General features: G+C 39.3%; 1 protein-coding gene across 1 annotated transcript in view; it reads right to left on the bottom strand.

Moving 5' to 3' along the window:
* The window catches only part of ADORA2B (adenosine A2b receptor), a 45,825-nt gene that overhangs the window by 4,266 nt on the left and 15,547 nt on the right, over positions 1–26,012 (bottom strand). The gene's annotated exons all lie outside the window — the stretch shown is intronic.

The following is a 26,012-nucleotide window of genomic DNA, read 5'->3' as shown; positions in this document are numbered from 1 at the left end:
ATCCATCATTATTATTAATATTGGCACCTGAAATAAGTTCATTATATTGCTTCCTGTATAACTTATGGTTCCCTACTTAAGGACACCCAACATACAGGCGACCACTAGTTACCAATGGACCTCTCTGACCACTGTGACTTCTGATGAAGCTCTCTGGATATTACTTTAGTCCCAGGCTGCAATGATCAGCTGTAAGGTGTCTGTAATGAAGCTTTATTGATAATCCTTGTTCCCATGACAGCACAAAATTTAGAAAATCCAATTGTCACTGGGACAAAATATTTTTGTCTAGAGCTACAATTATAAAATATACCTGTTACGAATTCAACTTAAAGGGGTTTGCCTATAAAAGAAAATTCTCTAATTTCAATCCCCTAGTAATGTTTACACAAAAAAGGTGATTTTAACCCCATTACTTTACAATTTTACTCAGTTTATTGTTGTATTAGCTCCTATCACTCCCTAGGCTGGTCAGTGTAAAATTCCAGAATGTGGTGGGAATCTCTAATCAGACACAATATGATTCCTCTGTGCTATGAGATGCTGTGTGCTGACAGTGTGGTTAGATTATCAGGGTACAGGTTTATCTACACTTGTATTTAGCTTCTGAACATTCGCTAGTATCTGGCACATAGAAAGAGAGATGAGACAGAGCAGAGATGAGAGATGAGATCCATGAGATGCCTATTACACGCAATGACATTCTCAGCTCTTCTACATCTCAGCCATACACTCAGTCAAACATACACTGTCAGATCTGCTGTGCCTCCCTCCCCCTCCCCTGGATAAAGACCTTATCTGTCTGTAGCTTTTACTCTCCACAAGTCTGTGTGTGTGTGCTCATCTTGGAATGCAAGGGTGGTGGTTGTAAGCAGAGAGGAGCACAGTGCAGCAGCAGACAGGACCCGGCCTGCTCCAAGCCCCTCCCTGCCCACTAGGAGGTGACCTGGGGGAATTAAGTCGCAATTCCTGGCTGTTTGTCAGAAAACTAGTATACAAGGTAAATAAAAGGTTTTTCCCAGACATTTATGGCATATCCATAGAAACTATGTGTAAAATGAAGCTGTGATGCCTTTTCTCCTGTGTTCAGAAACTGGTTAGAATTTTACATAAATAGTATAGAACTGAGGTATGCTGTATTAACAGTCCCTATAAAACTGAATTGCAGTTCAACAGTAAAATGTGTACATAATAAGATTTGCTGTTTCTGTAACTCCCATTCAGTTTTATGTGGATTACGGAAACAGCGAGCTTAAAGTCTGCACTAGCTACCCATAAACCAACACATATTATTGTTATGATGAAAAGTGAATTTTAAATACTGCAATGTGTGGGAGCCATTCTTATAGTATTTTAGACTTATATTAGTAGAGGAAGGAAAGTAGAAATGTTGTTTTGTATGGAAGACATAGGCTGGTCATGCATCACATTCCATTGTAAGGATACATTGGTCTAAAACATATTGTATACTGCTATATCCACATACAGTGGGATACGTTCTCCTGTTCCTCCACCCCTTCCCCCCGAAAGCCATAGGAGGAATGAACAACATTGGCTACTGCCGATGTATAGGGTGTTTACCCTGATGATGTCACTGTCCTTATATGGACATTGACATTATTGTGGACGTCACTGAGTGTAGGTAATTTAATGGAGGCCGAGGGAGTGATGCAATACTTTGCATCCATCCCCCATTACCTCCAATGGCCTCTGCTGATCGTAAAGGTCGTTCAAAAGGAGGGAGCAGGATGGAAAGACGTAAAAAAAGTGAGACAGAGTCAAAAAAGGAAGCCCCCATCTGCCAGTATATGTATATATATATCTAGCTGTAGCTCCCGGCGTTGCCCGGCATAGTAAATAACTGCTCTTAGCTATCTCTGTATCCCTATCCAGCTTACCTCACACATAAGCGTCTTATACTCATTGCCTATAGTAACCAATCACAGCTCAGAGCTCATATTAATCACCTGTGGCAGAACAACAACCAATCACGGCTCATCTTCCAACTGCCACAGCACCAGCAGACAATGGCTCCTGTATATGGTGGTTAATAAATGGATTTTGGAAAGTGCAAGGGTGAAAATTTCGGCCCTAAACCGAATCTATGACGTTCCCTGAGTCAGAGAGTGACTGTCCTAAATTTGGTGATTGTAAACACGACGGTACAGATTCCTTTAGTGGACATACATACAATATATATATATATATATATATTGTATATGCTTAGTGCATAAGTCAGGGGCTTTCCTGGAGTATACACTGAGCATTTACATAGAATGAGACGTGAATGTAGCCATAGAGAACAGCATATTCAGTCATCTATCTTTATATGATAGCTGTTTTGGAAAGCAAGGTTATAGCAACAAGGGTAAGCTGAAGACAATGGAAAAGGACACTAATACAAATCAATACTGGATCGCTTCATGGGTAAAGTTGTTTGCCCTTAGTGTAACATATTGATTTTTTACAACCTCAACAGCACTGAATGATCCATTCTTTCTTCCATACAACAGGAAGTCCTTTAGCCTCCTAGTGTGAATAATCCAATTTCTCAAGGGTCACAACCTCCAGCATAAACAATTGTCACCAGAGATGAATACAAATCTTTTGGTCAGTCTGGGTCACCTTTCTGAAGAGGAGGAATCAATAATCGAACAGAAGATAAGGACTTTAAAGACCTTTTCGTCATTGATGTCCTTATTGTAAGACAATATATCATCATAATATACTATAGTTAAGAATATAAAGAAGCAATTAGTATAGTAGCAACAAAAAATGCAAATTAACATTTAGGATATAAATTGATTTTAGAACAATTTAGTACAAGTTGTACAATTTAGAAAATGTTACTGTATTCTTTCCCCCCTGACTATGGAACAGTTATTATAAGTTTTTGACGGTTGGAAAAGGAAAACTATGCCTCCGTTCATTCCGTTCAGTTCCCTTTACATTAATGTCTGACTTTTAAGAAGCCTAGGACTTGACGGGATACTTTCCAAAATGAATAGACTCCCAATTGTGAACAATGCGTCTCATCAGTACAGTGTAGGGAAATGGTTTGTTAGGTAAGAGGCCATATACATACTGTAGGTTAGGTAGGGATTTTCCCCACCCTGGAAAACTTACTTGCTAATGTCTTACCCAGAATCCCTAGTTGGGCATATCATTTTGCATTGTGGAGCCCAATGCAGTTCATCAAACCTTACTGGAGAAGACAGATGATAATATCCTGCAACAAATGCAAGATCTCCATGTTTCACTAATCTCTGACAATATTCTCCATGAAATGAGAATAAAACTGGGTGTTACCATTCCCCTACACCAGTGGTGGAGAACCAATGGCACGGGTGCGAAAGGTGGCACTCAGAGCCGTCTCTGTGTGTACCCAGGTCTGCACCCCAGCACAGAGTTCCCCAACAGGTTGGGCGACTCCTGGTCTCCTCCTGCAGTTCTGGGTCACCCAGGATGTGCTGCATTTAGTGCATTTTAATGCAAGTGCTTCTGGGACTGCAGGAGGAGCAAAGGTCAGCGCTGGACTATCATTGGAGTTCCTGCTCTGGGCCCCACAATTCTTTTTGTTCATGGGGACCCTTGATTATCGAATTTTCCCTCCTTCTTCCAATGGTATTAGTGTTCTTAAGAGGCCAATACGACTCAAAGCTGTGGCAGAGCAGAGAGAAAAAGTTGCTGATTAAATTGCAGTGTCAGCACCTTGTGATAAATGTGGGTTTTTGGATGTAGTTTGGTTATACAGCCTCTAAAAGGTTCGCCATCACTGCCCACCACTGTCATAACTGATTGGACAGCATCCAACTTTGCAGATACCAACTCCCCCCAACTCCAGCTACTAAGAAAAGAATGGGTAATATGGTCATATGGCAAAGCAGGGTGTCCTAGCAATTAGATCTGAAGAAGAACCCAATAGGAAGTAGTAAATACCCCTACAGTGCCACCACAGGTTAAATGCAGTATTACACAGTGGGACAATCCATGGACAGGCCGTGCCCTCCCAACTGGAAATTGTTTCTTAATAGGATATTTCATTAAGGGTTCCTTAAATGATTCCAGAAAATTCCTTAAATTTGTACACTGTGCTAGAGATGACATGTGTCATATATATGTCCCTGCTGGGTGTAGACCTAGGTCAACATCTGCAAAGAGTTTGTATGTTCTCTCTGTGTTTGCGTGGGTTTTCTCCGGGTCCTCCGGTTTCCTCCCACACTCCAAACCTTTTTTGGTAGGTTGATTAGACTGTGAGCCCCATTGGGGACTGGGACTGATTTGTCAAGCTCTGTGCAGCGCTTCGTTATCTGTGTGCGCTATAGAAATAAAGATTTATTTTTAATCCACACATTTTGACAGGTGGTTGTAAATACCAAAATTTACACCTATTATATGTGTTTCTTTACAAGAAACCCTACTGTCCCGATAAGCCTAAATGTCACTGGCTATGCAAACCCCAGCATGCTAAAAACCAGTGTCTCATCCAGATGTCTGAATGGTGGCATTTAATCCGCATGGCCGCCTTTGGCAGAAAGGACAACCAGTCATTCTGTAGGCACCTGCACGGAGCTGACACCGCTGAATGCCGGCTCTCATTACATAAATTTGTAAGGTTGAGATTAAGTGGTATTACAGAGACATCTGCCAGGTTTAACAGCTTCCAATTCTATATATTAGAAAATTATCTTGCAGACATAGAGAGATCTGGGTCTTTGCTGGAGGATTGCACTGAAAGACATGCAGGTCCATTCATTATTTTTTGTACAGGAAATATACAGGGATTTTCTGGCTATGGGATCGGTTTACCATGGGATTGATGTGGAATTGAGAGGTTTACTGTAAATTATTACACTAAGCCGACAAGACACAACCATAATGTGTTTTACAGGTTTCACACACGACTATTTCAATGTCAAAACGTATGATGCCCCAAGACTGCAATTACGGGAAAACAAAGAGTAAAACCATAAACACGTTTCTTCTTCTTTGGGCATGAGCTGAGAAAACATACATTATCGGAAGAGCTGAATTTGAATGTATGTAGGAGGTCAGGAGGGACACGAACAGCTTCAGTGTCTTTGTCTATAGCCCTCACAAAATAAGGACATTTTGACTAAATGGCCAGCCATGTAGCCCCTATTTGTGACATCATCAACGTTATTTAAAGGAAACCTACCACTATCAAAAGTAGATGTGATGGTAGATTCTTCCTGCTGCCTCTATCCTAATTTTTCATTTAATAATCCTGGAACCTAACCCAATTTGTTAAAAAAACTTTATTTTAGTCATATGTAAATTTCCTGCAGAGGCTACTGGGGCGTGGAGTAGCCTCAGCTCCCAGTGCCCGGCCAGGCTAGTACACGCCCCAGTAGCCTCTGTAGTTAAGTTACATATTACTAAAAACAAATTAGGTTAGGTTCCAGGATTATTAAATTACAGATTAGGGTAGAGGCAGCTGGAAGAATCTATAATCAGATCTACATCTGATAGTAGAATTCTCATGATAGGTTTCCTTCAAGATGTTCAGTTCTAAATCCAAAAACAGAAGAAAAAAGATCTCCCCTTTTTGCCACCCAATACTCCATTTTAATCTCTTTTATCTACAGCTGGGATCTGTAAACTAGAGACTGTGGGGGCGTTTGCATCAAGCGGATTCATCTCGGCAACAGTCTTCATTAGCTAATGAGGTGTTAAGAGGATTTCAGTCCAATGACTAAGTTGTTTTTAGCCGTTATCGTCTGCAAATAGAGGCAGCAGATAATAATTATTACACCAGATCAGTGCATCAGCTGGAATCTGCTAGCACGTCTTCATCATCTGAAACGTTAGGCTTGTCTAGTAGACTTTTATTCCATAAGGAAAACAGAGAACTATGCAAGGCCCCCAGATATAGATAACCAGAAGGCTTAAGGGAGATTTTTTCAGTTTGAAAATAAAACTGAGATGCCAAGCATTTAATACTACCTTTTTAGAGGACCCCTATGGCCGCACTCCTACACTTCTGGTCCCATAAGACTTGAAGTGCTGACGCCAAGTTCATTCTGAATGCGACCTCGTGCCCTGCCTAAATGGGTCGTGTGCTGTTCATGTAGATGTGACCAGTGAGTCCAGGGATTGGCTCAGTGACCACATGCAAAAAATTGTAAATGACCAATCTTTCATTCTGAAGAAACATATTTCTTTGTAGCTACTCTACGACACTCTTGCCTAGTTTGAAAACCAAAATTCTGATACAAAAGTGTACAATAGCAACTAACATACCCCATAGAGGGCCATTGTTAAAGGGGGAATAAAGTATTTTAAATACGCCAATAACCCAAATTTCAAATACTCCACTAATTGATTCAGTGCAGCTTGGGTTCCGAACTCTTCTCTGCTTTCTGGTATCTACACTGGAAATACTTGCTGATCCGATCACGGAATGGCCAAGCTGGACAAGAAAGTGGACACCATCAGGACCCCAGTAAGCAACAGAATGGGAAAGGCAGTGGATTGATGTGGTACATACATTTTTTGTTACTATACTAAGCCATATAAATATAACAGTTTGACTTATCTACCCAATATATAAAGCAATATACACCCTCCATTTTGCCATCTATCACCCACTGCCTTTAGTGAGCAAGACAAATCAATAGAACCTTTAAAAAACATGCAAAAAAAAAACAAACCAAAGAAACATGGTGCTGTGTGGGGGTAGGGGGAATGTTATCATTAAGCAGGTTTCTTGCACCATTTTTTTTCAATTCCAAAAAAGCCCTTTTAATCTGGCACAGGAACACATAAGCATAGTTGTTGGGTTAATCTTCATTATTAATCCATAAATTGCAAAAAAACTATTTTTAGATTGTCTCAGGAGTTCGTAGGTTACATTTATCATAATGGCTTCTTGACTGCTTGATAAATGTGCTACATGAGGTATCTGCATTGGATTTGACACTTTTTGGTGAAGAGTCAAAACAAAAGTTTAACATTTGGCTCAATAAATTGTGCAAATATTTCCTACGCCAGGAGGGGACTAGGGGGAATTAGCAATTTTTTGAAAATTCACCATTCATAAATCTGTCTACCACATCTAGAATCACTTGATAAATCTGATGTAAGTTGGCCAAAGTAAAGAGTGGAGTAGGTTGGCAAATGTTGCAAAAAAGTCACAATTTTTTCAACCTAATTGGCCACTGAGACAATTGTGAGACATTTGTATGGCAGAAAACTGATACAACTACAATGATAAATCCTCCCCATGATGTCTCCTCTCCCCAGCATATAGACCTCATGGCTTTTATACTGCATCCATCACATCTTGTCTGAATTAGCTAATGTGATTGGGCTCCACAAATGTAATTGTTTTCTTCGAGAAGCCAAATGTGATGATCAAAGCTGTTTACAATTTGCTGTCTTTGATCGGGATGCGGTTTTAATAAAGACTGGCTAATGATTTATCAAACATTGCTGCCTGTAAATCCATGGCATTACCGAGGGAAGAAAAATCTATAACAAATAAATCAGAGGAGGAGAAAATTCAATTCCTTTTATTTGGGTCATTTGTTAGGACGAGGTTGTATCGAGAGTATCGTTATATCAATGGATACAGCCCCGTCTTGTCTCATCTTATATCTGATCACATTTGGATTTTGGGTTCATGCATAGACTTATCTTGTGTACATGCATGTGTCTGCAGGACTGTCTTACAGGCGCCACCTAAGGTTACAGTTTAGGTAAATGAAATGCTATATGAAATTTATTCCTTCCAACGTGGCCATGTGTTTAAGTGCTAAGCTAAATGTTTGGACATTGACAACATTTTATGATATATACAACTGTATCTAGATATGTAGAGTTAAAGGAGATCATCCCTTATGTAGCAACTTTGTTTACATCTGAAGGCGCCCATACACCAAGACCAAACCCATCGATTTCTCAAATCACAACTTTCAATATACAATAGTACTAGAACTACAAATACAATAAAATGTAACCATATACATGTATAACACAGACTTGACCCACTTAGTAGGATTTGTAGACCAGAGGGGAGCACTCCAGCTTAGCAATGATTAACCGGTCAATAGTTTGTCCGGACTATTTGGAGCGCATTGCACACCTTCCTCAAGGTCCTGCTGGTGTAGAATGAACCCTCTATTACACAAGGAATGTCTCATGCTTTTAATAGGACTCTTGTTACAGAATATAAGTGGTAAATCACTCCCTCTGCCCTCTCTCATATTTACTCAAACCAGTCAAGGTTAAACATTAGTTTCTGTTCAGCTGCAGCTATGGCAAGTAATTGTATTAGCCCATAAGGGATGTATTTAACCCTTCACGTAAGGTCTTAGTTTTTACAGTACATGCAATCTCTAATTTTGGTCTCATACAGGTTTGGTGCTCAAAAATTTTAAAAGGAATCCGTCATTAGTTTTGACCATAATAAACTGCAGACAATGGCAAGTATATGCTCTGAAGATCTGTGTAACCATAACTTTGGGTATGTAGTAATTAGCAGCAGGACTGTGAAAAATTTCCCAGATTTTCAGCTCCTGCAAGTTCTCTTGGCAGGTCTTTGAGCTTTCTTCCCTTTGCAGTTAAATGTTCCACAGTCCCTCCTCTCTGCTGTGTGTGACTACTGTAAGTATCCAACCAAAATCCTAGCAGAGGGGCAGGGATGTGGAGCAGCACTGAGGAAAAAGCTCTTAAGGATGAAAGAGCCTCCCAGTACTCTGCAGAGCTGGATTACAACTCCACTTTTCACAGTCCAATCACTACTAACAACATACGTATGGTAACACAGCTCTACAGGACTACAACTTTGTATGAGCAAAGCTGCTGACAGATTCCCTTTAACTTATTGGTTAGGTTGCTGTTTCCAGCAGTGAAATAGTTTTGTGTGATTGCCATATATATGGGCCATAGGGGTTCAATCTTATACTTGAAAGGCAACCACAATATGCTACAGTGTGGTCTTTTTTAAAAAGTGGGCTTAGGATAAGCTGGTTAGGACACATTATCACTTTCTCTGGAAATATGTTTTGGTTATTCAAAATAAGGGTCTGGACAGACAGTGCAGAAACCTCATGCACCAAAAGCCACACCTACTCAACAACCATGGATTACAGATCAAATCATATATTGGAAGGAATTTATTGAGTCCTACTGAACTCTCAAGTTAAAAAAAAAAAATAGTAAAAAAAAGTTTTTTGAAGTGTTTTTGAAGTCAGGTCTGTGCACTTCTTTATCACAATTCCCAAGATCAAGGATCCAAGCAATAGGTAATAGTTAAAGTGTATCTCTGATGGTGATCTATTTCTAAACAACCATACACATAGATGCAAGACCTAAAACTAGTATCTTATGTGTATTGGAAATCTTGATTTTTTTTTTTCCCCGATAGCCTTCATCTCAGTGATTAAGATGCCATTTGAGGTGTCTGGTAGGGGAAGACTAGTCCACCTGTGTACCAGATGGGTCCAGGGAACTAAGGCAATAATAAGTTATGCAATTTGAAAGCTACTAGTGGTTGTGGGTGAGCCCCCTAGGATAATTTTCCCTAGTGGGCAGCCCCTGCCCGATGCTGTGAGCTACTCTCTTGCAAGTTCAGCGTAGTGATATTAGGGTTGGGCTGGATATCTGTTAGCAAGAAGTTTCAAAATCAAAACCAAAGTTTTCTCCAAATTTATTATTTAGAAATGTACAAAATGATATCTTCATTTTCCTATCTCATGTGGTGACTCGTCAAAAAAAAAAATCTTTAAAAAGAGCTGGGGCTATAACAGAAAATCCCATGGGATACATTAAACTAATAACCTCCTACTTAGATGTACATAGCAGATGTTATTATTTTCTTTTTGATGCATTTTTAACATCTAACAAACCAGGGACATTCCATTTCCCGACCTAGGCACTCCATTTCTATTACCTTTCTATATATAAGCGCACAGAGTATTTTAATAGATTTTTTTTTCATCTACTACCAAGTATGCACATAGATATAAAACTACACACATTGCCTTTGCAGGAAGTCTTGAGTTTATTACCATGAAAATTGTAAAACTAGCAAAACACTGAAAATCAGGGCAATTTTTGAACCTGAGCAGGAAGACTCTTGGTCTTCACCCATGGGCTCTTAAGGTTGTTAGTACATGATAATGCATGTTGAGGTTTCTTGAGGCACAGAAGCTGTCAGGACCAGTCATGGTGATGTGTTTACTGGACTAGAAAAATCTTGACCATACTACAGTATTCACTTGACAGTGGATGTAAGATGGGCTGAAGGCAATGTCATAATCGTGTAGACTTAGAGTCAGGGAAGGCCCAGAGCTGCTGGGGAGGCCCACATAAGGCTGTACATAAGGAATCCATGGGGGTAAGTGGGTCTGTATCTAATGAATCAATGTATAAAATAACCATGATGGGGCTGTTTGGTATGATAGACTACAGAATATTTTAGGGAACAGGAGACCTTTGTAATTTCTGAATTTTTTATGCCTCCACGTGGGTTCACTACAAAGGGGCCCACTGAGGCTGTGTCGCCCAGGGGCCTACTGATACCTGGAGCCGACCCTGCTTACAGTGGACATAATACTTGTTTTTGGAATTATATGTTTTATCGAGAAGTGAATGCGTGATGTAACAAGAAAAGAAACCTCTTTGCAGCCAAAAATATACCTAAGTACTGTACAGGAAGAGATTGTCAACGGCAGTGTAACCTGAACCACAGGACAGTATTGTGTTACTACAGCTCAGTTTTTGTGGTGAAATATTGAGATTAAAAATCAGCTTTTTAACTGGAAAAATATCAAGGTTTTCACGTACTGCAGTTTGGTAGTAAATAATTCAAAAATGATCAAATAAATCAAAATAAATATTTTTTTCTAAAAGTTATTGAAACAAGTTTTACATTTTTAATGTGGACTTAATTCCCTGGCAAAATGTGTTTCGGTGCTTCAAAAGCTGCAATTCCTATATGTCCATCATCCCTGGCTCCAACCCCTTCTCCTTCTTATGTAAAACAGGGTGTTCTTAGTAGAAATAGTGGAAATAACATAAATTGCATCCAGTGTTTGTGACATCAGTGATGACATTCTGTACATTCAGAAACAACTTTTGCTAAGAGGAACATTGGGGGCAATGAATGGTACAAAGGTGGCAACATGACTCCCAGATTTAGACATGTTTAAATCTAAAGAAATATTGCAAACTTGTTTCCTTTTACCAGAATAAATTATTTGTTTGATGTTTGTTTTTAAAGGAGCAACAAGGGGTCCAATGGAGGTACGTGGGACCCCATCAGACCTCTCGTTTTCGTGATCTGTGGGGGTCTCATCACTGCGACCCCCACCGATCAGCAACTTAGGCCCTATCCTGTGAATTTTGTCTTTTGTTCCCGGTTCCATTTGGATATGTCTTTGGTATGTCTGTTTCTGGATGGCAAAAAATTTCATGGCATTATCAGAGGTCGTAACATGAAGATGCTGGTAGAAAATTTTGTACCTAAGCCTCAAATGTAATGTATTATTTTTAGTACGGGTCATCAGGTGTGAAGGACTGGATTTGTACATTTTTGGCTAAAACGTCACCAAAAAAATTGACAAATTTTTCTTGTGCCAATGAAAACTATAGTTAATTTGTGAATAAATTTGTAACTTTTTTAAAAGTTGCACTTAATAAATCGCCTACCGCATCTGAATTTACATGATAAATCAGGAATAAGGTAAGCGAAGTAAAAAAAAGGGGAGTGAGTTGTCAAAGAGTCACAGATTTGGTGCAAATAGGCAGATTTTGAGTCATTTTGAAGATACATTCACCCTTTAAATTTTTAAAAGTGGTGATGTCCAAATGGACCTTTTCATGCTATAAATAGGAGATTTTATTGGCTGATATATTTACGACTATTTACCCTGAATGGTAGCGGCTTCTGTATTTTACGCGCTATCACTGGAGTATTTCATTAGGCGCATAGACACAGTCTTGTCTTTACAATAAAGAAACTGTCTTGTTTGATGTCAGCAAATCAAAAGACATATTACACTAAACATGACGTAACCTAAAAGAACAAGATTGTTCGGTAAGGACATAAAGTGCAATGGAGGGAAACGGAACAAGTAGAAACTGGATGGGATCTGCTCATTGTCTGACACCGGTAAAGTCAAGACTGTATAGTCAGACAGTGAAGAAAACTTTCTCCTGCTCGATGAACAGTTACCAGATGCTACAATGGTTAATCCTGGAAGGAACGTTCTATGTATAGCTCTACAGAGCAAAGCAGTCAAGACGCGTTATTATACCTTCAGTCACAAAGTGGCTGCACAAAGGCAAAGTCTAAACTATGAGAAAAAGTGCACAAATAAAGTGATATAGAAAAAGTCAGGTTCTAATTCTAATTTACATGAACCTGTAATGAACATGTAATTGGTCTGAATGCTACGAGTAACTGACTATTGTTTTACTTTACTTTACTTTGTGTGACACAATGGGGCACATTTGCTTACCCGTCCCGTCGCAATGCCCGAGGTGCGTTGTCTGCCGAGGATTCGGAGCTGCCCCAATTCACTAAGATTGTGCATCCAATTTCCTACATGTGTCGCTTCCCCGCTGAGGTCCGCCGGAGTTCACCTTCTTCTTCCCGGTGCATGTAAGTGCATGGCTTGCGTCACAATTTTGAATCTTAAGTCCTGCGCGTTGTCCAAATCCGTCGGATCGTCCGATGGCCCGATTTGTGTCGCTTGAAAGCCGGCGACGATGCGCCAAAATACAATGATGCGCTATACAATAATCATAATCAGTGGTGGCTATTTATTCTTTAAAATACATCAGAATTTTGGCACAATTTACACCAAACACTTTTGTACTTGTTAGCACCATATTCAATGCTTAAAGGAAACTTGTCAGCAGATTTGTCAACATTAAAGTACCATCCCCCTCAGGGAGAATATGAAATGTCTTTAACCTCGTTTATGTTAAAACTCACCTGTTTACCGATAAAAAGAAAATCTCCTTCAAAGATAAGTGAGAATGAGCAGAGAAGAGTCATATTTTGCCTAAGATGAGTCAAATTTAAAGGCTGCAGGGAGGAGTCTTACTTCAGTTTCCCCTATCTTTGGTTCCATAGTACCTAGAAACATACTACTGGTATCATAAAGATAGGAATCTCATCTTTCAGATCACATCAGGCATGTGGTTCTGATAACTCTCATGGTATCATAGTATATAAGGCTCTGACCAAATGTTTCATTCTAAGTGAGTGGCTGTATACACTATGTAGAGTAATACAACTTTGTTAGTGTACGCTGACATTTTTTTGTCTCACTGTTTAGGTTAGGTCTAGCAGTCTGGATAATCTAAGAGCTACTTAGGGAATGCTAAGACATTAATAACTAATGCTTCATCGAAGAATATTTACATCCTCAGCCACGTTTCAACAAAAACAACGCAAACAGATAAAACAAAGGGAATTATTTTAATTCCAAATAATCTCCTCTTAGATTTGTTACAAATAGTAGAAAGTTAATTTGACGTAGGGCCTTGATCAGGACAACAAATATGGGTAGGAACAATCTTTCCTCATCATTACCCTGTGTAAATATACCCCTGATTAACCAAAATATAAGGCAGCACATTGCCCTTTTATTGTTCTCCCAACAACAATGTAAGTGTATGGGAGGGGCTCATAAAAATCATAAATCATAAAAATTATTGCCAATTAATTTCTAATATGTTGCAATTTTGGGCAGAGTTTACATTTGCAAATGAAATCTACAGTTCTTTTACACAGACATATTTCTAGCCAATGCTGGACTGGCCCACCATAGAATCAGAGGATCCTCCGGTGGGCCCCCAGTTCTATCCTAACACTGGATCACAGAGGGATAGTAGAAGATAACCTTATTTGGAGGCTAGTAGGGTCTATTTCTTAGGGGAGGAAGAAGGGTAAATTTTATCTGGTGGGCCCAAGGAACTCAGTCTTTCCATAACCTAGTACCAATTGACTTGCTACATCCCACCATAACGTATGCTGATCAAGGGCTTTATAATTGATCACTCATCCATATTAGCTAATTGGGGGCATGAGAAAACGGGAAAGAACCTTTACACCCTGGACAGTAAAGAGGGGGTGCTGTAGAGTAATACTAAGGAGGCCCCCCATTATGATACCAAGTGTTGACATCCAATGAGAAGATCAGAGATGTGTCCCATCTCTCTACGGGCCTCTCCTCTAGTCACCCATTACATTTTTCACATGTTACTGCTGTGTAAGCTCTCTGCACCGGAGGACTCAATACAAAATGTAAGAATTGTCTTCAGCTCAGGCAAACCTTAGGCTACAGTTTCAATGTCAAGTCATATAATGTCAGACAAGACTCATACCGTAGACTGCAATAAATCGACATTAAACCAGCACCGCACCACTAGACAATTCTGGGAACAGGCCTGTAATATCCACTCACTCTCTCTTAAGGAGGGAGACTCTTTATCCAAGCAATAACATACATTTCTTACATATTTGCCTAATTGGCCTTGAAGAATAATTAATGGTGTTGTGATTCATTGGAAATACATCATTATCACATCACCCAAGTTGGGTCAAAAAGCTAGAAGGTCATTGAACACAGAACAATTCATTTTCATTTGCCTGGTATCTGTAAATTGGGGGTCATTTGGTTCTACTAAATGTAAACGAATATTTTATTGTTTGGAATCCAAAGAAAAAATAATATAAACATGGAATTCTCTAAGCACTTTGATGCAGATTTGTTCCTTCTGTGGTCAAAATGTCATTTTATTGCTCATAATTTATTTTTTTTTTTACTTAATTTGAGCAGGTTCGTTTGGTGTGTATTCACACACAACAGTGACTTTACTTAATTACAGTAAATTGGATTTAAACAACTTGAAAAGCAGTTGTCTATGGGCACCAATGTGATATTCATGTTGCAACTTATTATACTGCGTACATATCTATCTATCTATACAGGATATAACAAAAAGGTTGAGATGGTGGAATATCTAGTGCAATACACCAAAACCAACAAATATACCGTATATTCCGGCGTATAAGACGACCTGGTGTATAAGACGACCCCCCTACTTTCCTGTTAAAATATAGAGTTTAAGATATATTCGCCGTATAAGACTACCCCTTTTCCAACGCATACAAAACACCGGTAAAAAAAAAAAAAAAAACAGATTTGAATTTAACATGGTCCTTTTTTTAATGTAAATTCTTATGACATGCAGGTATATAGCAGGAAAACTGTCGCTCATAAACATAAGGCATACAACAACATTACCATCGTCCATTTTACTGTAAATGTTACCATACTGTACCTTAAATTTTTATTTTATTAAATATTCCATGCCATGTACTCAGAAAAATTCCAAATGCAATGAAAATGGTGAAAAAACGCATTTGCGCCATTTCTTGTGGGCTTGGATATTACGTCTTTCACTGAGCGCCCCAAATGACATGTCTATTTTATTCTTTGGGTCGGTACGATTAAGGGGATACCAAATTTGTATAGGTTTTATAATGTTTTCATACATTTACAAAAATGAAAACCTCCTGTACAAAAATTATTTTTTTGATTTTGCCAACTTCTGGCGCTAATAACTTTTTTATACTTTGGTGTACGGAGCTGTGGTGGTGTCATTTTTTGAGAAATTTGATAATATTTTCAATGATATCATTTTTAGGACTGTACGACCTTTTGATCACTTTTTATAGATTTTTTTATATTTTTCAAAATGGCAAAAAAGTGCCATTTTCGACTTTGGGCGCTATTTTCCGTTACGGGTTAAACGCATTAAAAAACCGTTATCATATTTTGATAGATCGGGCATTTTCGGACGCGTCAATACCTGTTGTGTTTATGATTTTTACTGTTAATTTATATTTATGTCAGTTCTAGGGAAAGGGGGGTGATTTGAAATTTTAGGTTTTTTATTATAATTTTTTTTTTTTTAAACTTTTTTTTTTTTTATTTATACTATTTTTCAGACTCCCTAGGGTACTTTAACCCTGGGTTGTCTGATCGATCCTATCATATACTGCCATACTACAGTATGGCAGTATATGGGGATTTTCCTCCTCATTCATTACAATGTGCTATCAGCACATTGTAATGAAGGGGTTAAAATTAAATAGCCTCGGTTCTTCGGAAGACCCGAGGCTACCATGGAGACGGCGGGTGGTAAGGATTACCGGCGTATAAGACGGCCCAGAGAAGACAGAAGATTTTTCTGTCTTCAAAAGTCGTCTTATATGCCGGAATATACGGAATGTGTCAAATATTTTTTACAAATCTATCCAATGATACCAAACTTGGCCCCCCTAGGGGTGGGAGGCAACTTTAAAATCTTATATGGAAACCCCATTTTTATTGCAGATTCAGATTCCATTCCAGGTTCTAGTTATGACCCTTTGTCTTTTACAATTTTGGTGACAGATGGCTTTTGACAGATGGCAGATGGATTTTGAAAAACACACACCACACCAGAAAAATCTGAAAATAGACGCATGCAATATTTTCTTTTACAGCTATACAATGTTACCAAATTCGAGCACTCAATGTAGAGCATTCAATATTTGAAAACTTTGTAAGCAACAACAAAAAAAATTCCCCATCTTCTGAGGGGAGGAGACTTAAAGGGGTTTTCCAATGAAGACAAGTTGAGCCCTATCCACGGGACTTGATGATCAGTGGGGGGTCTCAGTGCTGAGACCCCCACAGATCGCGAAAACGAGGGGTCCGACCGACCCCTTGCTGCTCCTCAGACTAATGGAGTAGACGGCCACCATTCTACTACATTAATCTCTATGGAGCTGACGGAGATCGACGAGCGCTGAGACCCCCACTGATCAGCAAGTTAGGCCCTCTCCTGTATATATACTGCATGTCCAAATGTGTGTAAAAGTGTATAAATGTGTGAAGAACTGTATGTGTACTTATATAAGAAAACAAATTTGTGTATATATATATATACAGACAGTCCTCAGGTTACATACAAGATAGGGTCTGTAGGTTTGTTCATAATTTGAATTTGTATGTAAGTCAGAACTGTATTTTTTATAATTGTAGCCCCAGCCAGAATTTTTTTGCTCTCTGTAACAATTGGATTTTAAAAATGTTGGGTTGTCATAAGAACCAGGATTAACAATAAAGCTTCATTACAGACACTTGTGATAACTATTATAGCTGTTTATTGTAGCCCAAGGCCTAACCCTAAGTACAGTATATTACCAATATCTAGAGGTCCGTTTGTAACTAGGGATCATCTGTAAGTCAGGTGTTTTTAACGAGCCTCTTCTAGTTACACCTCTGTGTATATTAAAATTGTTTTGATCCAATGTGTATTTCGCAAGATATTCTTCCCTCTTGACCTTTTTGTTATACCCTATATATTTATTTATTAAAGGTACTAGGTCATGCCACTTACAGAAGGAAACTTGTGCCATGGTTTATGTGTCGCTATACATACCAATGCCTGTTTAAGAGAATAACAAACAGCGTTTGGAGTCTGGCATAGGTTGTAGGAAAATGTGTCCGTAAGATAAGATAACATACAGAAGCTCCGTGTAATAGTAGATAAGGGGAGCACAGGCCTTTACAGAGAGCAGGCAAGTATAACATATAAATATAATGTTATATATGAATAAAAAAATCACAATTTTTTGGGGGGGGAGATAAGCGCCAGAAATTGAGACTTTTTGTCACCCAAGTAACAGCTGTAAGGATTGATCTATTCTCCCAAATATGTAAAGTTTTTCCTAATTTGTATGGCATAGACGTAGAACATATTTATGTGTCTTTATGAAATCGATTTTCCTTCATAGCCTATAATAATCCAGTCTGCTCATTAAATCTTTGCTCCTCTCATCAGTGATGCAGAAATTGATTAATCATCCTGGTATTGTCCTGGATATTAATCATGATACCGGGAGGTCAGCGGGGACGCAGTACACACAATGTTACATGGCTTCAAACCTACTGAAAACATAATGGGCCTGACGCTGGTATTAACCTTTTAAACAAGACCATATTTCTACAGCATGGTTTCCTTAAAAATGTGTACCAAGGAAAGCCACAGCTAATTATACATTGTTTAGCATAGCTTAGTTAGTAAAATGTTAACGACCCATTATATTACACCTGAATTGATCCAAACAAAGGCAAAATATATAGATTATTTTTCCTTAATATGGTAAAAGTTTCTTCCCGACATCTACTGACTGAACCCAATTTAGTATCCGTCCCCTTAATACAGATATCTGCTGGAATTTGGGCCAGAAAACTGTCTAAGACCACTTATATCAATTTTAGAAATTTAGATCTTTAGTGTGGGAATCTGATGAGGCAACATCACCATCGGCAAAGGCGCCAGCAGGTGTGAACCTGAACTTTCGGCTGCCTTAGGCAAGCTTTAGGACGGCGCCCCCCCCCCCCAATCCCATCCAGTAGTGATATACCAGGTTATTTTTTTAGTATGTTAGTTCTCCGTACAGTGTCCCGCACTTATTCTGACATCTTCTGTGAAGAAACACTATTTTTAAGATCTGCTTTGTAGCAGGTGACTGCTTCCCCCATCCTGCTGCAGATGGTGCTGCCTGAGGCAAGACGCTCAACTCGCCTCAAGGCTGGTGCAGTCCATTGCCAGTGGCAGGAGGAGCTGTATTGGACTCAAGCTGGAGGAAGGCTCACTGTGTTGAGCCAAAATCTTGCTCTTCAATATGGAATAAATCCACCACCACATTTTGATACTATTTTTGTTTGGTGTGTTGCTATTTTCTACTATTTTTTTTAGATAGATAGATCTGGAGTCATTTCTATTGTGGCTGTTTTTGGCTAATTTCCTAAATCTACTTACAATTTGTATAATTGGCCTTAAATCTTATCAGGGATATTTACCCACCGGATTTAACACCCTAAGGTGCCAAACATGTAATTCAATTCACTGAGCACTCAAAAAAAGCTTTGTTTCTTAGCCGCCCCGGCCTTGTTTAGGAAATGTAATATTTTATGTCATCAAACCGTTTAGTTTACATTTCGGATGAGATCAGTTATAACTTAGACTGAGTTAAAGTTTTAGTTTTGTGGTCTTGGGTAAACGCGAGCTCCCTGAGGGTGTATTAGCTTCACTAAAACATTTCTCACGGTCAGATGTCCTTAAGGTCTTTTGCCTTTGAACCGCACTGTGAGAAATCCAGCGTTTTATACTTGTCGTCTTGGGGTGTTTTATATTGTGTACTGGGGATCACTACGCCCATTTTCTTGCGCAATTATCAAGTGGCTTCAAATGCAATAAATCACAAAATGTTACTTGAATGAGACCTGAGTACAACACATGCCTGCATTTAGAACTAAATGGAAAATCTTACCATGATCAGAATTACACTTTTTAACACTGTCTGTAACATGTACATTCAGAAAATGTGTTTTTATAACTGTAAGCAGTCTGGTAATCCACCTCAGCTCCATTAACTTGAGCCAAAATACCAGGCACCCTATGATTACCATCGGACATTGGTGAGAGGGTCGGTGTTAGGGGGGTGCAAAATGGGCATGTGCCCTGGGCCCCTTGTCCTAAAGGGGCCCCTTGCAAGTGGACTTTTATGGGCAGGGGAGATATTGCTCCTTTAAAACACCTTGGTTGAATGCCTGGGTGAAGAGGCTCATTATCTATCTGTCTTATTATAATTTGTCTATTTACTATATGTATATCTCTGTATTTAACCATTTATCTGTCTAGCTTTATGGCTATCATTTTATCTATTTATATATCTTTTATTACATATCTATCTCCAATCTATCATTCCATCTTCTATCTTTCTTCTACTGTATCTATCTCTCTCATATCTATCTTCTATCATCTATTTATGCATCTATAATCTGTATCATCTTTCATATATATCATCTATCATCCATCTCCCTGTCATCTGTCTATCTCCTATAAAATTCTCCTACATTCCCATATTACAGATTGTAGTTTACAAACATTACTGTGGTAAGGCAAAATGTTATTATTGTGCAGGGCTAAAGGAGACTCAAACTGACTGTGACTGCTCATAAAATAGTTTTATTTTGGGGCCCCCTTTTAGTTTTGCCCAAGGCCCCACTTTCTCTTAACCCCTACCCTGATTGGTGACAATTCTGAAATAAAATCTAAGACTAAATAAATATTAGATTGTTATGTGCAATAAAAAAAACAACTCACCAACCATAATAAACATAATAATCTCCAGCTAAACCCAACCAACATCAAACTGTGTGGCAAGGTCACCACCCACAACAGTAATAGGAGATATTTACCGTACATAAAAATAACATATTCAGTAGCAAAAAAAAGTAAAACTGTGCAGAATCTGCTGACGGCAACTCTATGGCTGCCAACTTTCCCACTGGAAACCTGTAAAAACAGTGCGGCATGACGTCTGCGGATGGAGTATAAAACTGTCTGGGCTTCATTAGAAATTTTTCAAATTCTTATTTTGGTAAAAACAATATTCTGAGCGAATACAGTATTTTTGGCTTGTACTGATTGGTAGTTTGGTGTACTTGTCAGAATGCTGCCAGCCATGACCAAGGTTAGGGCTTAGCAGGGACTATTGATGCACAACCTCTGTCTCACCATATTGTGGTGAGACAATATTGTCCAAACTGAATATTTGGTTTTTCAAGAATTTGGTGGGGAGGGGGGGGGGGGGTAGGACGGGATGGGAAAGATAAAGAAGGCATCCTCACCCTGCCCTGTGCTACTCTGCTCCAGTACTTATGTCTTTCGCCCTGGCTGTAAGTTCAGAGGACCTACTGAGGCCAATCAGTTTACCATGGCAAGTCACTTCCTTTGTTGTACCCTGGTATGAGAAGGCCAATCATTGGATGAAGAGAACTTTTGGTTGGTGTAGGTCCGAAAATCAGAAGACCCAGAATGGAGTGAGAATAGGCTTAAGTGTGCTTAAACGGGTATATCCATCTCGACATTCACATCTAATTTAATTAATCTACTATTACATACATACATTTCTTCAATTAGATGTCATTACAAAAATGTACCTGTGTGAATATAATTTCCCATATAGCCATGTTGTTAATTAGAAATCAGATAGTCATCCTTGGATATGACCAACCCTTCACATCCTGGCAGCGGTGACATGCGCTATTGAGTCCTGCCTGACCACCAGAATTCAACGTTCATTACCACAGGACGGCTGCGGGACATGTAGTAACACCTGTCCATTTCATATGCAAAAATATTTCTTCCTTTGTGCAATCCCTCCAGCAGCAGCGGTCGTATCCAAAGACAACAATCTCATTTCTAAGGGACAATGTGACAACATTTATGGGAAAGTATCTTCACACAGGTACCACCAATTGAATAACAACCGATTAATTAAATTAAATGTCGATGCCCAGATGAGAACACCCCTTTAACTGTTTTTTCCAACCCAAACCCTCCTAAAAATCCTAAATACCCTTTAAGTAAAAAACAATCAAAAGTCCAGAATCATCCGGCACCTATTCATCTAGAAAATGCATGACTTTTCACTTTTTAAAAATCAAAATCTCACAGCAAATGTTAACGTGTGATTGCAAAATAATCCAAAAAATTAAAAACGGCATAGGAGAAGATCTAATATTCTGGGAAATTCTGGAGACATGTTGTATTTATAGCTGAGAGGAACACTTCCGAAGAACTAAATTTAGACTAAGCAGGATTTGCTTCTAACTTTTTATGTGAAACATATAATTTGGAAAAAATCCATTCCTGTGTAATCCAGATTACCAGAATTTTGCTCTATAGGCATTAACACTTACAGTGCTTAGTGGTTTGTTTTTCTGGAAGATTGAATGTGCTGAGCAAATACTGAATTATTTGGCATAAAATGTTTCCCCATAAGCAGCAGATCACTGACTCATGTACGATTCACTCATAGGTTACTCTGCATTTCCTACACCTGGTAACACAGGGATTGAAGGATGGGTTTGTTATATATAATGGCAAATACAAAATGTGATTTATTTATGGAGAACACTATAAAACTGATATTTTACAGAATTCTTCTTTAATATTCTGATTGGTTAAATAGAAGTCATAGCAGTGGTAGAACCACCCACTGGACCCACTAAATCCATAAAATTCCATTCTCACACAATTATGTATGAACCTGCTCAGCTCCTCCTGCTCTATAGCATTCTGCCTGCAGATAATAATCTTTATTTCTATAATGCCATCATATTCCGTAGCGCTTTACAATTCCTAGAAGACTATGTACAATCTTCTCAGCTCCTCCTGCTCTATAACATGCTGCCTGCAGATAGAACACTATAGGGCACATTTACTTACCCAGTCACTGGAGTTCACAGAGAGGGCATTGTCCGAAGATTCACTAAGATCGTGCGCCATAAATCATGAATGTGTCACTTCCCCGATCAGGTCCGACAAAGTTCACCATCTTTCATGTGCTGCATCTTAGGGCTTGGGCTTGCAACACAATTTGAAAGGTAAATCCCGCGCTCAATCCGAATCAGTCGGACCCTCTGACGGCACGTCCCTTATTTGTGTCGCATGGAAGCAGCGCCACAAAAGTATCACATGCACCACAATCCCAGCGCACATACTTCTTAAATGCATGTCCGTGCCGTTTTAGCTTCAAAAAAGGTGCACAGTCCGACAAAAGTGTGCGCGACCCTTAGTAAATGAGCCCCATATTTACAATTTGCTCAGCTCCTCCTGCTCCATAACAAGCTGCGTGCAGATAGGACACTATATAGAATCTGCTCAGAGTCTCCTGCTATATAACATGCTGCCTGCATATAGGACACTATATATAATCTGATCAGATTCTCCTGCTCTATAACATGCTGCCTGCAGATAGGACACAATGTACAATCTGCTCAGCTCCTCCTGCTCTATAACAAGCTGCCTGCAGATATGACACTATATGCAATCTGCTCAAATTATTCTTCTATATAACATGCTGACTGCAGATAGGACACAATGAACATTCTGCTCAGCTTCTTCTGCTCTATAATATGCCAGCGACAGATCAGACTACATAGTCAAGATAACAGCCTACCTTTAATTTTTTTAACTAATTTCTATGATTTTTTTCAGTGAACAAAGAAAGCTATGTGTATATTGATACTAAGGTTACATGATATAATGCTACTCAACTCTCTGCAATAGATCCCAAGTCAGGGTTCCAATTCTGTGTTGTATAACTCCGATCTAACTTGTCTGTACACATCATGTTCTTGTTTTGTCTCAACCCTATTTTTCTTATTTATTATGTAGCAGCCTGATATCCTCTTGTTGCACATACCACAGCTACCTACCATGCCCTAGGTTTACACAGCATACTTGAGATATTACTCAGCGTTGCCTGAGGAACATGCCATTGTTTTCTCAAAATTTTAAGATGATTGAAATTACATTGTCACTCGGAAGGAAATCATCCGTGGAGCTCGGAATATACCAAGCGTCTTCCTGAAGATGCAAAAGCAATTTCATCATAGACTATACAAATGGTTTGTAGTATCACACAACTCTGGTAAAATGGTCATTTTAACAGGTTTTTATATATTAAATTGTGCAAATGTACCTATCCGGCCTCAGGGGTCTGCAGGGAACCATGGGTGATCTGACGTCGTTAGTTAATGATATAGCACAGGGGTGTCAAACTCATTTTTACTAGGGGCTACATCAGCCTCATGGTTGCCTTCAAAGGGCCGAATATTATTTTAGTACTGTATAAATGTATTACCATTATAATTGTCAGTGCTCCACAGTAGCTATTAGTCACAGTGCCTCCAAAGTAGCCAATTGTCAAAGATTCCCCACAGTAGTCAATTGTCACAGTGCCCCACAGTAGCTATTAGTCACAGTGCCTCCACAGTAGCCAATTGTCAAAGATTCCCCATAGTAGTCAATTGTCACAGTGCCCCACAGTAGCCAATTGTCAAAGATTCCCCATAGTAGTCAATTGTCACAGTGCCCCACAGTAGCTATTAGTCACAGTGCCCCGCAGTAGCCAATTGTCAAAGATTTCCCATAGTAGTCAATTGTCACAGTGCCCCACAGTAGCTATTAGTCACAGTGCCCCGCAGTAGCCAATTGTCAAAGATTTCCCATAGTAGTCAATTGTCACAGTGCCCCACAGTAGCTATTAGTCACAGTGCCCCGCAGTAGCCAATTGTCAAAGATTCCCCATAGTAGTCAATTGTCACAGTGCCCCACAGTAGCTATTAGTCACAGTGCCCCGCAGTAGCCAATTGTCAAAGATTTCCCATAGTAGTCAATTGCCACAGTGCCCCACAGTAGCTATTTGTCACAGTGCCTACACAGTTGCCAATTGTCAAAGATTCCCCATAGTCAATTATCACAGTGCCCCATAGTAGCCCATAGTTACAGTGCCCCCACAGTATCCAATCGACACAGTGACCACAGTTCATGATAAGAAGCTGAATGGTGAGAACCCGACTAGGCACCCCCTCACAGATCACAGGTATGGACCCCCACTGATGCAGAGAACAGGGCTCCCAATCTCACTAAATGACAGAGTTGCAAGTCAAGCATACATCCTGCTGCTCCTTTCAATAGTATTATAGTGTCTAAAATTGCCAAGCACAGCGCTCAGTTATCTACAGCACTCTCAATCATTGTCTATGTGAATATTGGAGATACATGAGTTCTGTGCTCAGCAATACCCGCTATTGAATGGAGTGTCAGGACAAACATGTGTCCACCCTGCAGGACAAACACCACCCATCAGTGAGAATAGTAACCTGTTTTCTAGCTTGCTGGAGAATCAGTTTCGTTATCCCCAGTGGGGGTCCTAGCAGTCGGACCCTCACCGATCAGCTTGTTATCCCCTATCCTGTTGATAGAGAATAACATGTACACTTGGTACAACCCCGTTAACAAGGGATTAATTTACATTCTGTCTTAATTTAAATACAGCATTTTGCTCCATCCTGGTTTCTTCAATGAGTTTTGTTTATCTCTTTAATAGATTGGATATAAGACAGTAAAAAAAGTTGTGTGAAAACATATTATCCGCACTTACAGATAACACAGTTTCCATAGAGATCAATAGGCTTCTTTGTTCCGATCAAGATCCTAACGACAGGACAAAAACCTTAATTACGTTTCAAGTGGTTAGGAACATAACCCTTAGGTTTGTCATATATGTCAGCGTGATTCTGACCTTACAGTATATATATATATCCGACCCGGTCGTCAAGGGATTTCTAGAAAATAATCCTCCAGTTTCTGGAAGCTTTAAATGTCATAACAGAAATTGAGTAATTCCGGACCAATTATGGATATAAAAGTGATACTGTACAATGTGAAATATCACAGATGACAGTAACACTATATCTCCAGAGACGATAATTCAGACCCTATTGAAATGTAGGTTTATTTAAAGGCGATTTCTAATAAAAGACATTTTCTAAAGTTGGGAAATCAGAGAACAGGTGTTGATGTCAATTTTCATTTTGCTGATAATATTACACGTGTTGTGCCTTTTGATATATATTAGAGAAACCTCACTATTATTATAATAACACATGATACCAAATAACACAGAATAGGGGATGAGGCTCTGATTTCTGTGGGTCCCCTGCAAGAGCATCCTAAAATCAAAGGAACTAAAGTCCCCGAGCGACCAACGTGAATAGTGCGATGTGTGACCTCTTTTTCATTCCTTTCTATATGACTCTTAAATTTGTGATAACTGGCAGTCTCACAAATATAAAAAGTGCAGTGGTCATATATGTGTACAACCATTCCATATGCATGGGGTACTTAGGGATCATTGAGCTGTGCACCCCAAATTCAAACCTCTAGATATAAAACACAATGGGGCACATTTACTTACCCGGTCCATTCGCGTTCCAGTGGCGGCTTCTCCGACGAGTGTTCGGGTCTTCCGGCGATTCATGAAGGTCCTGCGCCCGATGTCCACCAGGTGTAGCTGCTGCACCAAAGTCCGCCGAGGTGCCCCGGAGTTCATC

Source organism: Engystomops pustulosus, chromosome 2 (genome assembly GCF_040894005.1).
Source record: "Engystomops pustulosus chromosome 2, aEngPut4.maternal, whole genome shotgun sequence".
NCBI lineage: Eukaryota > Metazoa > Chordata > Amphibia > Anura > Leptodactylidae > Engystomops > Engystomops pustulosus.
This window is presented reverse-complemented; position numbering and strand designations above follow the sequence as displayed.